Source organism: Asterias amurensis, chromosome 17 (genome assembly GCF_032118995.1).
Source record: "Asterias amurensis chromosome 17, ASM3211899v1".
NCBI lineage: Eukaryota > Metazoa > Echinodermata > Asteroidea > Forcipulatida > Asteriidae > Asterias > Asterias amurensis.
This window is the reverse complement of record NC_092664.1, coordinates 4854929-4870581: the sequence shown is the minus strand read 5'-3', so window position 1 is coordinate 4870581 and position 15653 is coordinate 4854929. Positions and strand designations below refer to the sequence as shown.

Sequence of the window (15653 nt, the reverse complement as noted above, 5' to 3'; positions counted from 1 at the left end):
ATTCTTTGCCCTGTTTTGTGCAGTGGGCACTGGGCACACTCTCTGTCCGACTTTGGGCAGAGGGCACAATTCTCTATCCAACTTTGTGCAGAGGGCACACTTTCTGTCCAACTTTGTGCAAAGTGCACAATTCTCTGCCCTACTTTGTGCATAGGGCAGGACTCTCTGTCTGACTTTGTGCATAGGGCACACCCTCTGCCTGACTTTGTGCAGAGGGCACATTCTTTGCCCTACTTTGTGTAGGGGTCACAATTCTCTATCCAACTTTGTGCAGAGGGCACAATTCTGTGCCCTACGTTGTGCATAGGGCAGGACTCTCTGTCCCACTTTGTTTTGAGGGTACACTCTCTGCCCTACTTTGTGTATAGGGCACACTCTCTGCCTGCATTTATGTTGAGGGTACACTCTCTGTCGGACTTTGTGCAGTGGACACATTCTCTGCCCTACTTTGTGCATAGGGCAGCACTCTCGGTCCGACTTTGTCCAATGGGCACACTCTCTGCTCGTTAATGTGCATTTTGCACACTCTCTGTTAAACTTTGTGCAGAGGGCTCCCTCTCTATCAGACTTTGTGCATAGGGTGAACTCCCTGTTCAAGCTTTTTCATGGGGCAGGTTTCTGCCCAACTTTGTGCGGAGGGCATACTCTCATATCTTCTTTCAATGTGTTTATTTCGGTTTATCTTATTTTGTTTGCAGATTATGGTTTGACTGAAGAGCATCTATCACGGAACAAAAGCATGCTTTAGCACAAGATGTTTGTCAAGGTCAACCTGGATTGTTATATCTTGGACTGCTGTGCATCACTCCTTCCTTGCATGAGGTATGTTGAAACCGTTCAGTTAAAACGCCCCATTGCTTGTACTTGGCCTTCTTCAGTAAGCTGGAAGTGGTGAACCTCAAACAAACGCCCTCTGACCGCCGTTGGACCTAAGTCAGCTGCTGAGGGTGGACCTCTAGTGAGTGAGGGGATGCTTTTGCCAGCAGTCCACTAGTGGTAGCCCTCTGATGGTCCCTGTTGGCCCATCGTAGGCATACTCTCTGCCCGACTTTGGCAGTGGGCACATTCTTTGCCCTACTTTGTGCAAAGAGCACACTCTCTGTCTGACTTAGTGCAGTGGGCACATTATTTGCCCTTCTTTGTGCAAAGGGCACACTCTCTGTCTGACTTTGTGCAGAGGGCACCATTCTCTGCCCTACTTTGGGTTTAGGGCACCATTTCCTGCCCTACTTTGTGTAGAGGGCACAATTTTCTGCCCTACTTTGTGCATAGGGCAGGACTCTCTGTCCCACTTTGTTCTGAGGGTACACCCTCTGGCCTACTTTGTGCAAAGGGCACATTCTTTGCCCTAGTTTGTGCAGTGAGCACTGGGCATACTCTCTGCCTGACTTTGTCATAGGGCACATTGTTTGCCCTACTTTGTGTACTAAGAGGGCACACTCTCTGTTCGACATTGGGCAGTTGGCAGGACTCTCTGTCGGACTTTGTGCAGTGGGTACACTCTCTGCCCTACTTTGTACTAGGGCAGCACTCTCAGTCCGACTTTGTGCAATGGGCACACTCTCTACTCGTCAATGTGCATTTTGCAAACTCTCTGTTAAACTTTGTGCAGCCCCATCCTCTCCATTAGAGTTTGTGCATAGGGTGAACTCCCTGTTCAAGCTTTTCCATGGGGCAGGTTTCTGCCCTACTTTGTGCGGAGGGCATACTCTCATATCGTCTTTCAATGTGTTTATTTCGGTGTATCTTATTTTGTTTGCAGATTATGGTTTGACTGAAGAGCATCTATCACAAGATTGTTTCTGTCCAGGTCAACCTGGATTGTTATATTTTGGACTGCTGTGCATCACTCCTTCCTTGCACAAGGTATGTTGAAAACGTTCAGTTAAAATGCCTCATTGCTTGTTGTTGGTCTTCATCAGTAAGCTGGAAGTGGTGAATCTCAAACAAATGTCTGCCCTTTGACCGCCATTGGACCTAAGTCAGCTGCTGAGGGTGGACCTCTAGTGAGTGAGGGGACGCTTGTGCCAGCAGTCCACTAGTGGTAGCCCTCTGATGGTCCCTGTTGGCCCATCGTAGGCATACTCTCTGCCCGACTTTGGCAGTGGGCACACTCTCTGCCCTACTTTGTGCAAAGAGCACACTCTCTGTCCGACTTTGTGGAGTGGGCACATTATTTGCCCTACTTTGTGCAAAGGGCACACTCTTTGTCCCACTTTGTGCAGAGGGCACCATTCTGTGCCCTACTTTGTCTAGAGGGCACACTCTCGGCCCGACTTTGGGCAGAGGGCACAATTCTCTATCCAACTTTGTGCAGAGGGCACAATTCTCTGCCCTACTTTGTGCATAGGGCAGGACTCTCTGTCCCACTTTGTTATGAGGGTAGACTTTGTGTCCAACTTTGTGCAAAGGGCACAATTCTCTGCCCTACTTTGTGCATAGGGCAGGACTCTCTGTCCCACTTTGTTCGGAGGGTACACTCTCTACCCTACTTTGTGTATAGGGCAGGACTCTGTCTGACTTTATGTTGAGGGTACACTTTCTGTCGGCATTTGTGCAGAGGGCACACTTTTCTGCCCTACTTTGTGCAGAGGGCACCATTGTCTGCCCTACTTTGTTCAAAGGGCACACTCTCTGTCCCACTTTGTTCTGAGGGTACACTCTCTTCCCTACTTAGTGTAGAGGGCACACTATCTCTCCTACTTTGTGCATAGGGCATGACTGTCTGTCCACCTTTGTTCTGACGGTACACTCTCTGCCCTACTTTGTGCATAAGGCAGGACTCTCTTTGTCCGACTTTGTGGTGAGGGTACACTCTCTGTCCGACTCTGTGCAAAGGGCACATTCTTTGCCCTGTTTTGTGCAGTGGGCATACCCTCTGCCTGACTTTGTGCAGAGGGCACACTCTCTGTCCCACTTTGTTATGAGGGTACACTCTCTGCCCTACTTTGTGCATAGGGCACAATTCTCTGCCCTACTTTGTGCATAGGGCAGGACTCTCTGTCTCACTTTGTTCTGAGGGTACACTCTCTACCCTACTTTGTGTATAGGGCACACTCTCTGCCCTTCTTTGTGTATAGGGCAGGACTCTCTGTCTGACTTTGTGCATAGGGCAGGACTCTCTGTCTGACTTTATGCAGAGGGCACACTTTTCTGCCCTACTTTGTGCAGAGGGCACCATTGTCTGCCCTACTTTGTTCAAAGGGCACACTCTCTGTCCCACTTTGTTCTGAGGGTACACTCTCTGCCCTACTTAGTGTAGAGGGCACACTATCTCTCCTACTTTGTGCATAGGGCATGACTCTCTGTCCACCTTTGTTCTGAGGGTACACTCTCTGCCCTACTTTGTGTATAGGGCACACTTTCTGCCTGACTTTATGTTGAGGGTACACTCTCTGTCGGACTTTGTGCAGTTGACACATTCTCTGCCCGACTTTGTCCAATGGGCACACTCTCTGCTAAACTTTGTGCAGAGGGCACCCTCTCTATCAGACTTTGTGCAAAGGGTGAACTCCCTGTTCAAGCTTTTTCATGGGGCAGGTTTCTGCCCTACTTTGTGCGGAGGGCATACTCTCATATCTTCTTTCAATGTGTTTATTTCGGTGTATCTTATTTTGTTTGCAGATTATGGTTTGACTGAAGACCATCTGTCACGGAACAAAAGCATGCTTTATCACAAGATGCTTGTCAAGGTCAACCTGGATTGTTATATTTTGGACTGCTGTGCATCACTCCTTCCTTGCATGAGGTATGTTGAAACCGTTGCTTGTACTTGGCCTTCTTCAGTAAGCTGGAAGTGGTGAACCTCAAACAAATGCCCTCTGACCGCCGTTGGACCTAAGTCAGCTGCTGAGGGTGGACCCCCAGACCACTAGTGGTAGCCCTCTGATGGTCCCTGTTGGCCCAACGTAGGCATACTCCTGGCCCGACTTTGGCAGTGGGCACATTATTTGCCCTAGGGCACACTCTCTCTTACTTACTGCATGGGGCAGGATTCTCTGAGCGAGGGGACGCTTGTGCCAGCGTCCCTGTTGGCCTATCAGAGGCATACTCTCTCTGCCAAACATTGTCGTACTGCTTATTATGGTGTATCTTATTTTGTTTGCAGATTATGGTTTGATTGATGAGCATCTATCACGGACACAAGCTCTATGCAAGTGAAGATGCTTCTATCAAGGTCAACCTGGATTGTTATGTTTTGGACCGCTATGCATCACTCCTTCCACGAGGTATGTTGAAAACCATTCAGTTATCATAGGTACCCTGCTAGTGGTGAACGGCAAAGATTTGTGACAACAATCAACGTCAAATAGTGCATGTCCTTAGTGTAGCTGTTGAACTCCTGAATGTTGCTTTCCCTCGGCACAAGTGTAGAAATACTAAATGCCGAAATGTTATGATTATCTTAATGTTGCGATGAAGTTTCTTAAAGTGTTTGCTATTTCTTTTGCAGATTGTTCAGTAATTGATGAAGTGACTGAAGATGTTTCAAGGTCAACCCAGATTGTTTTGGACCGCTATGCATCACTCCTTCCCTGAGGTATGTTGAAACCATTCAGTTAAAATGCCCCATCAGTTATCATCGGTCCCCGGCCAGTGGTGAAATGCAAAGATTTGTGACGAAAACCCACAGAGAAGAGGTGACCGTTGTTGGGTCCGAGTCTGCTGTTTCAAAGTAATCAACGTCAAATAGTGCATGTCCTTAGTGTAGCTGTTGAACTCCTGAACATTGCTTTCACTGGGCATAAGTATCGAAAGAGTTGATGCAGAAACGTCATGGCTATCTCCATGTTGCAATGAAGTGTCTAAAAGTGTTTGTTATTTCTTTTGCAGATTGTTGAGTAATTGATGAAGAATATCTATTACGGCCACAAGCTTTATGCAAGTGAAGATGTTGCTATCAAGATCAACCCGGATCGTTACGTTTTGGACCTCGATGGGGCACTCCTTGCATGAGGTATGTTGAAAACAATTCAGTTAAAATACCCCATTAGTTATCATCGGTCCCCTGCTAGTGGTGAACTGCAAAGACATGCGTCGACAACCAACAGAGAAGAGATGACTGTTTTTGGGTCCGAGTCCGCTGTTTTTAAAGAAACAGTTGACAAATTGTGTGTGTAGCTGTAGAACTGCTGAATATCGTCATGTTGTGATGAAGTATCTAAAAAGTGTGTGTTATTTCTTTTGCAGATTGTTGATACTATCAAGGCCGCAAGCGAAGATGTTGTGATCAACCCGGATCGTTATGTCTTGGACTTCCATGCGTCACTGGTTCCTTGCATGAGGTATGTTAAAATTCCCGATTAGTTACCAGTCCCCTGGCGAACCTTAAAGACTTGTGACGACAACCAACAGAGATGACCGTTGTGTCTGGTGCTTCTAAAGTAACAGTTGACAAAGTGTGAGTTTATTTGCTGAACTCCGATGGATTTAAGTACTGAAAGACTTCTGCCAAAAGGCGATGATTATGTTAATATTGCAATCAATTGTCTAAATACGTGTGTTATTTTCTTTGCAGATTGTTGAGTAATGGAAGAGTACGTTTGTACAAGAGAGATTGCAACGGATGACTCCGCAACTGTCAGATATAGTTTGGAAACGTAGACTGAACATAGCCGTCAAGGTGCCTGTTACCTGTGAACTAATAGTGGAATGTAGTTTGAACTATTTAGAGAACATGGTTAAGGCATGTGTAACTGTAAGATGAATAATGCATTGTCAGAGTATGATGTGAAACAGTCAAGGCAGAACGTGAATATCGGACAGAGGATTAATAACGCAAGCACTACACAGGAATATGACGATTAAGTTGATTAAAGTAATTTTCCATTGTAAAATAAACCGAAATGATTGTAATGAGTAGTAATAAAAAAATGAATAAATAATAATGAAGTATAAACAAGTGAAATGAGAAGTGTTGAATATGTTGTGTGAAAACTTAATTTATATTAAATGTGCCAGTAATGGGAAGAACAATTGAATGGAGAAGTTTTAAAATCAGGGTGCATTATGGGTAAAACGGCTGGGGAAAAAAAAAGCGATGGTACACTATCCATGGGGAACAGGAATACAAACCGAGTAAAAAGCGACGGTACACTATCCACTGCCATCGGGAACAGGAATGGCAACTGTCTAAAAAGCGACGGTACACTATCCATGGCCATCGGGAACAGGAATGGCAAATGTCTAAAAAGCGACGGTACACTATCCACGGCCATCGGGAACAGGAATGCCAACTGTCTAAAAAGCGACGGTACACTATCCACGGCCATCGGGAACAGGAATGCCAACTGTCTAAAAAGCGACGGTACACTATCCACGGCCATCGGGAACAGGAATGCCAACTGTCTAAAAAGCGTAATAGCACCATCCTAGCCATCCCCTCCCACCATCCTAGCCATCCCCTCCCACCATCCTAGCCATCTCCTCCCACCATCCTAGCCATCCCCTCCCACCATCCTAGCCATCCCCTCCCACCATCCTAGCCATCCCCTCCCACCATCCTAGCCATCCCCTCCCACCATCCTAGCCCGGGGGGATAGGGGGGCGGAGCCCCCCTGGGGCGGCGGGGCGAAGCCCCGCAGGATGCGCCCGAAGGGCGCGGCGATTTTTAATCCCTATTGTTCTTGGAAAAAAAATTTTTAGGCTATTTATTGGTGTTTTTCCGTTTTATTTTTCTTTAATTTTCATTTTTATTTTATTTTATTTTATTTTATTTTATGTATGTATATATATATTATTATATTATTTAAAAAATTATTTAAAATTATTTGAAGTAGTTCCACCAAATCAGCAAGTAACTTTTGGAAAAGTTACTTGCTGATTTGGCGGAACTACTCTGGAAATTAGTCAGACTTGTGAAATAAAGTGCTAGGACATGAGTGAAAAGTAACAAGTTTATTGTAGTTTCAAAAAGTACATTTTGTGAAACAAGTTAAAGACAAGTAGTTACAAGTATATTCAAATTAAAGTCAAAATTTAGGCAAAATTTAAATGCAAAATTAAACAAAGTGTTTACAATACAATGAAGGGAATTTTTCAATCAAAATTAAATCAAACATTTTATAAACAAAATTCAAACACATTTTGGCAAAGTTTGATGCAATTTTTAAGCAAAGTTTGACGCAATTTTAGCTGAGTTTGATGCCTGAGTTTGATGCCTGATTTTGATGCAAATGTTTAGCAAAGTTTCACGCCATTTTCAGAAAAAATCTTGGGAAAGTTTTACACCATTTTCAGCAAAGTTTCTAGCAGTTTGACACAGTTTCTAGCATATAGATTCTTACATTAAAAATTAACACACATTTTTAAACCAAATTCAAACACATTTTGATGCAATAGCCAAGCCAAGTTCGATGCGATTTGAAGCAAATTTTCTTGCATATTTTAGCAGAGTGTGACGCCATTTTTAGCAGAGGTTGATGCAAACTTTTAGCAAAGTTTCACGCCATTTTAAGGAAAGTATCTTGCAAAGTCTTATAAAATTTCTAGCAAAGTTGTACGCAATTTTTAAGCAAAATTTCGAGCAGATTTTGATGTAAATTTTTAGCAGAGTTTGACGCCATTTTTAGCAGGGGTTGATGCAAATTTTTAGCAAAGTTTCACGCCATTTTAGGCAAAGTATCTTGCAAAGTCTAATAACATTTCTAGCAAAGTTTTACACCATTTTACGCAAAATTCTGTGGAAAGTTTAACACCATTTTCAGCAAAGTTTCTAGTTTGACAGTTTCTAGCATGGTTTCTTAATTCAAAATTAACAGAAATTTTTAAACAAAATTCAAACACATTTTGATGCAATAGCCAAGTTCGATGCAATTTGAAGCAAAGTTTCTTGCAAATTCTAGCAAAGTTCGATGCAATTTGAAGCAAAGTTTCTTGCAAATTCTAGCAAAGTTCGATGCAGTTTGAAGCAAAGTTTCTTGCAAATTCTAGCAAAGTTTGACGCCATTTTTAAGCAAAATTTCTAGCAAAATTGATGCAATTTCAGCAAAGTTTCACGCCATTGTAAACAAAGTTTGTAGCAATTTTTAGCAAAGGTTTTAGCATGGTTTTTAGCAACTTCTCAAATTAGACGCCATGTTAACCAAAGTTTAACAGCATTTTTGTGAAAATTTTTCTAGCGGCAAGTTTTATGCTGTTTTCAGCAGAGTTTGACACAAGTTTCAGCAAAGTGAAGTTTCTAGTAAAGTTTTTGGCATAGTCTCTTGTAATCAAAATGATCATGCATTTTATTAAACAAATTATATGCAATTTTAAGGAAATCTTGATGCAATACCCAAGTTTGACGCAATTTTGATGCAATTTCTAGCAAAGGTTAACGCTATTTTATGCAAAGTTTGTGGCATATTTTAACCAACATTTCTAGCAATTTGTAGCACAATTTGGGGCCATTTTTAACAAAGTTCCTAGCAATGTTTGACGCCATTTTCAGCAAAGGTTAAAGCCATTTCTAGCAAATGCGATACAAATCCAAACATTTTTAGATACAAATATATAGACATTAAATGTTTAAAAGTTTTACATTCAAATCTTGGACTGCAACAGTTGTAGAGTCTTGTTCATCTCTTCAACAGCAAGTTCTTGATGGCTTGGGTTAATGACGAACCAGAACCACAACACATTTGCAAGTCAGCATTTTTCAATACCACCTGTATGATAGAATATAGAAACCAGTTAACAATAAAGAAAACTGTTGTACCCAGTGTATAATTAATGCAAGCAAAGCCTACTGAAAAGAGACAAAGTTTCAATTTCTAGCAAGGTTTTTTGGAAATTTTTCAGCAATATTATAACACAAGTTTCCACAAAATTTGATGCAAATCCAAACAAATTTATAGCGAAGTTTTATGCAATTTCTGTGGAAGTTTAGCAGAATTTTTAGATGCAAAGTTTGAACCAAGTATAATTGCAGATTGCAGCAAAAGCTATTTCAAACAAATTAAAACACAAACTGAGGAGATATTTCAATGAAAGTTCAATCAAGTGCAAATGAAGCAAAAGCAATTTCAGCCAAATATATTAAGAAGGTGCAGTAAGCATAAATGCAGTTTGCAGCAATAGCAATTTCAACCAAAACAAGTCTGCACCAAAGTTTAACAATATTTCAATCAAATTCAAATGCAACTAGCACAAATTTAACTTTCGTTTGCAGCAGAGTATTTTACAAGTTCAACAGATCAGACGCAATCTGTGGTAATGTTTAAAACCGTTTCAAAGTATTTTAACTAAATTAAAATGCAAGTGGCAGCAACAGCAATTCCAACAAAACAAAAGTTTGTAGCAAAAGTTTTATCAAGTTCAAACAAATTCAGACGCAATCTGTGGTAATGTTTGAAAGCTATATGAAAGTAATTTAACGCAATTTAAATGCAAGTGGCAGCAAAAGCAATTTCAACCAAACAATAATGCAGTTTGTACAAAAAGTTTTTACAAGTTCAAACAAATTCAGACGCAATCTGTTGTAATGTTTGAAGCTATTTCAAAGTAATTTAACTAAAATGCAAGTGGCAGCAAAAGCAATTCCAAGAAAATAATAATGCAGTTTGTAGCAAAAGTTTACAAGTTTAAACAAATTCAGAAGCAATCTGTGGTAATGTTTGAAAGCTATATGAAAGTAATTTAACGAAATTTAAATGCAAGTGGCAGCAAAAGCAATTTCAACCAAACAATAATCCAGTTTGTACGAAAAGTTTTTACAAGTTCAAACAAATTCAGACGCAATCTGTTGTAATGTTTGAAAGCTATTTCAAAGTAATTTAACTAAAATGCAAGTGGCAGCAAAAGCAATTCCAAGAAAATAATAATGCAGTTTGTAGCAAAAGTTTTTACAAGTTTAAACAAATTCAGAAGCAATCTGTGGTAATGTTTGAAAGCTATATGAAAGTAATTTAACGAAATTTAAATGCAAGTGGCAGCAAAAGCAATTTCAACCAAACACTAATGCAGTTTGTAGCAAAAGTTTTTACAAGTTCAAAAAAATTCAGAAGTGGTAATGTTTGAAGGCGATTTCAAAGTAATTTAACCAAATTCAAATGCAAGTGGCCGCAAAGTATTCAACCAGTTTCAAATGCAATATATGTGGTAATGTTTCAACGCAATATCAGCATAGTATAAATGCAGTTCGCAGCAATAGAAAATCAACAGAGAAAAAAAGCATTTAAGCTTACAATTTAAATAAGTTGAAATGCAAATTGTAGTGATGTTTCAATGCAAATATAAAAAGCATAGGAATTTCGACCAAACACAAATGCAGCAATACAAATTTCAAACAAGAAAAACAAAAAAACAGTTTGCAGCCATGTTTTAAAGCAATCTGAAACTAGAAATGCAGTTTCCAGCGGTAGCAATTTTAACCAATTATTAAATATAAATGCAGTGTGTAACAAAGTTTAACACTAAATGCAATATGTAGTTGGGTTTGAAAGCAATATCAGTCCAATATTAATATAGGTTGGTGCAAAGTAAAATAAACAAATTAAAAAAAAACTTGAATGCAAAGTCTGGTTATGTTTCAAAAGTAATTTCACATGCGCATGGCAACAAGAGCAATTTTGGCAAATAGAAATGCAGTTCACAGCAAATAAAAAATAACAAAATCAATCTGTAGTTATGTTTCAAAGCAATCTGCGGTATTTTTCAAAGCAATTTCAATATAACGTATATGCAGTAAAAGCAATGTCAAGCAAATATAAATGCAATTTGTTGCAAGTTGATGCGCATTGTGTGATGTAAAACGAAAAATAACTTACAATGTTTTGAAGTTGGATTGGGGCGGACATCCTTCAGGGCAGAGGGTCGGCTGAAATTGAAAAAGAAATTACATGGTGAATTTCATTGCAATTCAATACATTTGTACAATCTCACTAAAGCATAGTAAAATCACAGACAATTTGGTTCACAAGTCGGCCAGAAAAATACAGTTTAGTATGCATTTACAGTCGCAGCAATAGGAGTTTCAACTAAATTTTTAAAATTTCAAACAAAATTAAATGCAAATTGTGGTAATGTTTCAGAGCAATTTCAACCAAATCTAAATGCAGTTTGAAGCCAACACCATCAAGCTCAGAAAAGTACAGTGAATGCCATTGCAAATAACAAGTATATTTAATTGCGATATACTTGTACAACTTCACTGAAGAGGCATTGTAGATAATTAGAAATTTACAAGCTTGACAGCGAAGAGCAGCAATTTCAGACATTAATGAATGCAAGTGGTTACAAAGTTTTAAGACATTTCTACCAAAAACATTGGTTGCAAAGTTTCAAAATGGTTGCAGAGTTTCAAGATATTTTATTCAAGCAAATGCAATGGTAGTATAAAGTGTTTAAAATATTACAGAATAGACAAGTTGATATATTGAATGCTACACTTGAGTACGGTACGAGAAAGATAGTATAGATGTTTAAAATATTGAAGAATAAACAAGTTGATAAAATAAATGAGGAGAGAAACTTACATGTTGGTGTAGCTTGGGTGTCAATGGTACAGACTGAGACCGTTAGAGACCCAAAGGTTGACATCATCATGCTCAGGACATCAAGAGCATCGGCAAGGCACCGTACACGACCAGCATCAGAACAAGAATGAAACCAATGGGCCAAGGACCTGGCATTTTATACGGTCTCCGCACGGTGAAGCGCCCTCTTCCACACAAAGGACACCTTTTCAAAACGGGCGTTTTCGAAAACCAGCTGTCTGTAACACAAAGTAAAGAAGTTAACTTCATTTGAAACCCAGGCTATTTTTAGAGAGACTTCAATAGGATTAAAGCGGTAAACGGTTGCAGCTCTTGTTCAACCTTTCCGACCGAGCGCCAGACATACTCAAACACAATGCTCTTTTCATTGCAGTAATGGATGGGAGTTCACCACTGAATTATTCAGAGGCATCCTTAATATGCTGTTCTTTAAATTGATTGGTTACTTAGATGACGGAGCTGTTGAATTATTCAGAAGCATCCTAAAGCTGCTGTTCTTTAAACTGATTGGTTAGATCTGGGAGCTGTTGAATTATTCATAAGCAAACTAAGCTGCTGTTCTTTAAACTGATTGGTTTTATCTGGGAATGTTGGACCAGTCAGCGGAAACCCGGGAATAAGTTTATGAATAATTTTAAGTTCTCTGGCGGCGCGGCAAGCATTTGGAGTTGTGTTTTGTTATACACTGTAACAACTTGTTTAGACGTGATGACATTGGATGGCGCGGTGGAATCCTTTAATGATGATGTCATAATTAACAAGTAATCAATTACTATATAAACTATTATGACTTATTCAGGACAAAATAAATAATTTCAAACTATCTAAAACGTTTTGGGGTGTACACAAAATTAAACATCGTCTCCGTTTTACAATTATTTTATTTTATTTATTTGTTGGGGGGGGGGTGCGTTTTTTGACAGCTCTCCCAAAATACTTTATAGCAACACAATGAATAAATACATAAATAAGTGCCGGGGCTTGTTACAGAAGCGATGGCCTTTTTGTTTCACTTTGGGTTTTTTTGTATAGAAGTGCTGCTGCTTTGTTAACATGTTCTTAAAGCACGACCGAGGGTGGGCTGGCAGGGCCCTCGCCCGGCTGGGTTGGGGGGCTTCTGCACGGGGCACTGACTTGGTGCAAACACGGTCTTCTCGGACATGTCGGAGCACGGCAAAGTAGGCACAGTAGATACAAGTTTGTCCTATATGTTTTTCTCGAGTTGTGTTTCAAAGCGAAGGGTGGGTGGATACTGTATTTTCCGGTACATGAAATCTGTTGTACTTGGGTTCTATTTTAGTTTTGCAAGAAGGATTGTTTGTAGTAAAGAAGATGGTTGAATGATAAACGTTCGTACCCCCAAAGTAACCTTTCGTGCGTAGCGGGAACGAAACAGTAGCAACCGCAAAGATCAAATTTGTCGGCCACATTTTCACATCAAAGACCAGCGTGCCGCACATGGACCGCAACATGTAAATGTATTACATCAATAGATTCGATGTTTTGTTATACATTGTAACAACTTGTTTTTACATGATGACGTCAGGTTCTGGGCTTGGTTTGTTTACACAAATAGCGCCCGCTGCGGCGAGGAGCAAGCAGTGTAAAACATGATCATAATTCACCACGAATTCGATACAATTAATTGATAACTATACAGAAAAATCGTGAATTTAAAGGGAATTTTTCACAGCAACCCTTGGCTACTGAAATTCAAGCTTTGGCGTTGTTATTTTTCCCCAGCATATTCTCAGACATACCCCATGTGTTGACTGTTAAAAAGTTGCTGAATTGGTGACATTTGAAAAACTTTTCTAAAAGCACTAGACAGAATAAAAACTTGAAATCATAAAAGTACATATTCACCTCATATTCGAGACAATTGATTGATATAAATAGAAATATCGTGAACTGATGAATGCAACCTTGAACTTATGAAAATATCACAATGTTCAATTTAGCTTGGGACAGGGAGAGGGTAGTTTGTTCACATACTAGTCTATGCCAATTACCGCAGTTTACAATGCTTTATTTCCACTTGAACTGCATAGTTTTGGCAGGGGGATGTCACCTACTCAGGCATGATAATTTTACTACTTTGATCCGATTTCAAATTAATATTTTGCCCTTTGAAAAATCTGAAAAACTGTGATTATATAGCATGAAATGTCTAGTGAAGAATTGACTCCCTCTGAGGAAAGAGGTAAATTCTCACAAAAATATCGGAATCTGAGAAAGACCTGCAGCCTTACTCATTTGTGGGTATATTTTCTTTAGTATTTTCTGGCAATTTTGATGACCGATTGAGCCCAAATCTTCACAGATTTTGTATTTTATGCATAAGTTGGATACACCAAGCGAGAATACTGGTCTTTGATAATTACAAACGTGTCCAGTTGCTTTTAAGATCTGTTGGCTAAAAATCATTTGACATTCGTAGCCATTCGCATGTTGGGGTGCGAGCTTATAATGGTACTTATAACGAACATAATAAAACATTTTTTAAAGTGCAAAGTCTAGCTGTGACGTGTCCCAAGCGTCCTATATGTATTAATAGAGAACTCATATATTACATTTTGGAGTGTCAGAACAGATTGAATGGCAATATACAGTATGACAGTGTAGTCTTTCAATTGAATGACTAGATCTATTATGTGCTATTAGTGTACAATAATTATTGTAGGTGAAGACAATCTTTTTTAAATGGTCAACATAATCCCTTTCAAATAGTCTAAAACCCCTCAGATAAATACCTTTTTAATACACCCAATAACAATTTTTTTAAAAATGTCCAAGTCATTAATCCAACCTGAAGCACTCTGAAAGACATCAGTGATTTCAGCTGCAGAAGGAAACCTTCCATGAAATATTTTGCTGACGTGGCCATACTTTTTTCGAAAACAGGGATAATGAATACATTTTCCCCAAAACAATTGTGCACTGATTTTAAAACAATGTGGTATAGAACTATAAAACCTGCCTTACATGTAAACTACAGGATGGTGACTATTTTGGCAGCCTGGGGTGGATTTCACAAAGAGTTAGGACTAATAATAATGATAATAATAATAAGACTTGTAATGCGCACATATCCACCTTGCTGGGTGTTCAAGGCGCAGTAAAACCAAGTCTTATCTCGAGTTAGGACCAGTTACTCGTCCTAATTTAGGAATATCCATGTAGATGGCGTTTGTGCACACAACACCAACAACCATCATTGTGCACTGATTTTAAAACAATGTGGTACAAAACTATAAAACCTGCCATACATGTAGTTGCATGTAAACTACAGCATGGTGGCCATTTTGGCAGCCTGTTTTACTTGCCAACTTTGCAGTATATTTTTTGAATGGCTATTGTGCATATTGGCTATTGATAAATTGAGCCTAACTTTTCACAGGTTTGTATTCATGTACACTTGGTTCATTCACATAACAAACAAATACTATTCTTTGGCAACTACTGCAGTTTACATATGCTTTAATTCCACTTGAACTTGGCCAACTATTCAGGCATGATAATCTTCCTACTTTCGTCCAATTTCAAATTAACATTTTGCTCTTGGAAAAAACTGGAAAACTGTGACAAAATACTACCCTGAAATGTCTGATCAAGCATAAACCATTTGTAAATGTAGTCAGCCCTTGGAATGTCCTACTCAATATCATGCCTGACTATGTTTCTTATAAATTGTATTGGATCATAAACCAAAGGAGAGAGATATAACTGAAGTTTATGGAAAAAATAAATACAAGACTTACCAGCAGTGAAGAAAGTTGAGTTCATTCAGAGAGGCAGCTCAGTATCTCCTTCATGATGTAACATCAGTCAATGGCAACAGGCAAACACTTCTTGATCAAGATGTCTGCAGAAATATGAAACATTAAAAGCTGTTAATAATTGATCTAAGACGCATGACATTTCTTATTAACTGACTGATTTCAATCAATATTTCCATCATGATGCACCTTAGATTTTTTTAAATTTTGATACATCGTAAAATCAGAGTGTTTTTGGTTTGTATTAACACCAATAGCACTTTTGAGGTATGCCAAAATTAATATGAAACAATTAGGTTCGGGTAAATTTGTCTGCAACAATAACAAGTGATTTTTATATAGCGCTTTATCACAGCCCAAAAGGCGTATCAAAGCGCTTTTTACACTATTACCCCTG

General features: G+C 39.4%; 1 long non-coding RNA gene across 4 annotated transcripts in view; it reads left to right on the top strand.

Annotated features, from left to right (window-relative positions):
* The window catches only part of LOC139949771 (uncharacterized), a 29044-nt gene extending 23082 nt beyond the window's left edge, over positions 1-5962 (top strand). For 2 of the 4 annotated variants that reach the window (XR_011787575.1, XR_011787572.1), the window contains 8 exons: positions 699-822; positions 1763-1866; positions 3625-3748; positions 4109-4229; positions 4454-4540; positions 4834-4957; positions 5191-5285; positions 5519-5962. This is a non-coding gene — a long non-coding RNA (uncharacterized lncRNA). The remainder of the gene's footprint in view (positions 1-698; positions 823-1762; positions 1867-3624; positions 3749-4108; positions 4230-4453; positions 4541-4833; positions 4958-5190; positions 5286-5518) is intronic. The other 2 variants (XR_011787573.1, XR_011787574.1) reach the window with 2 other exon arrangements.
* Positions 5963-15653: the final 9691 nt, after the last annotated feature.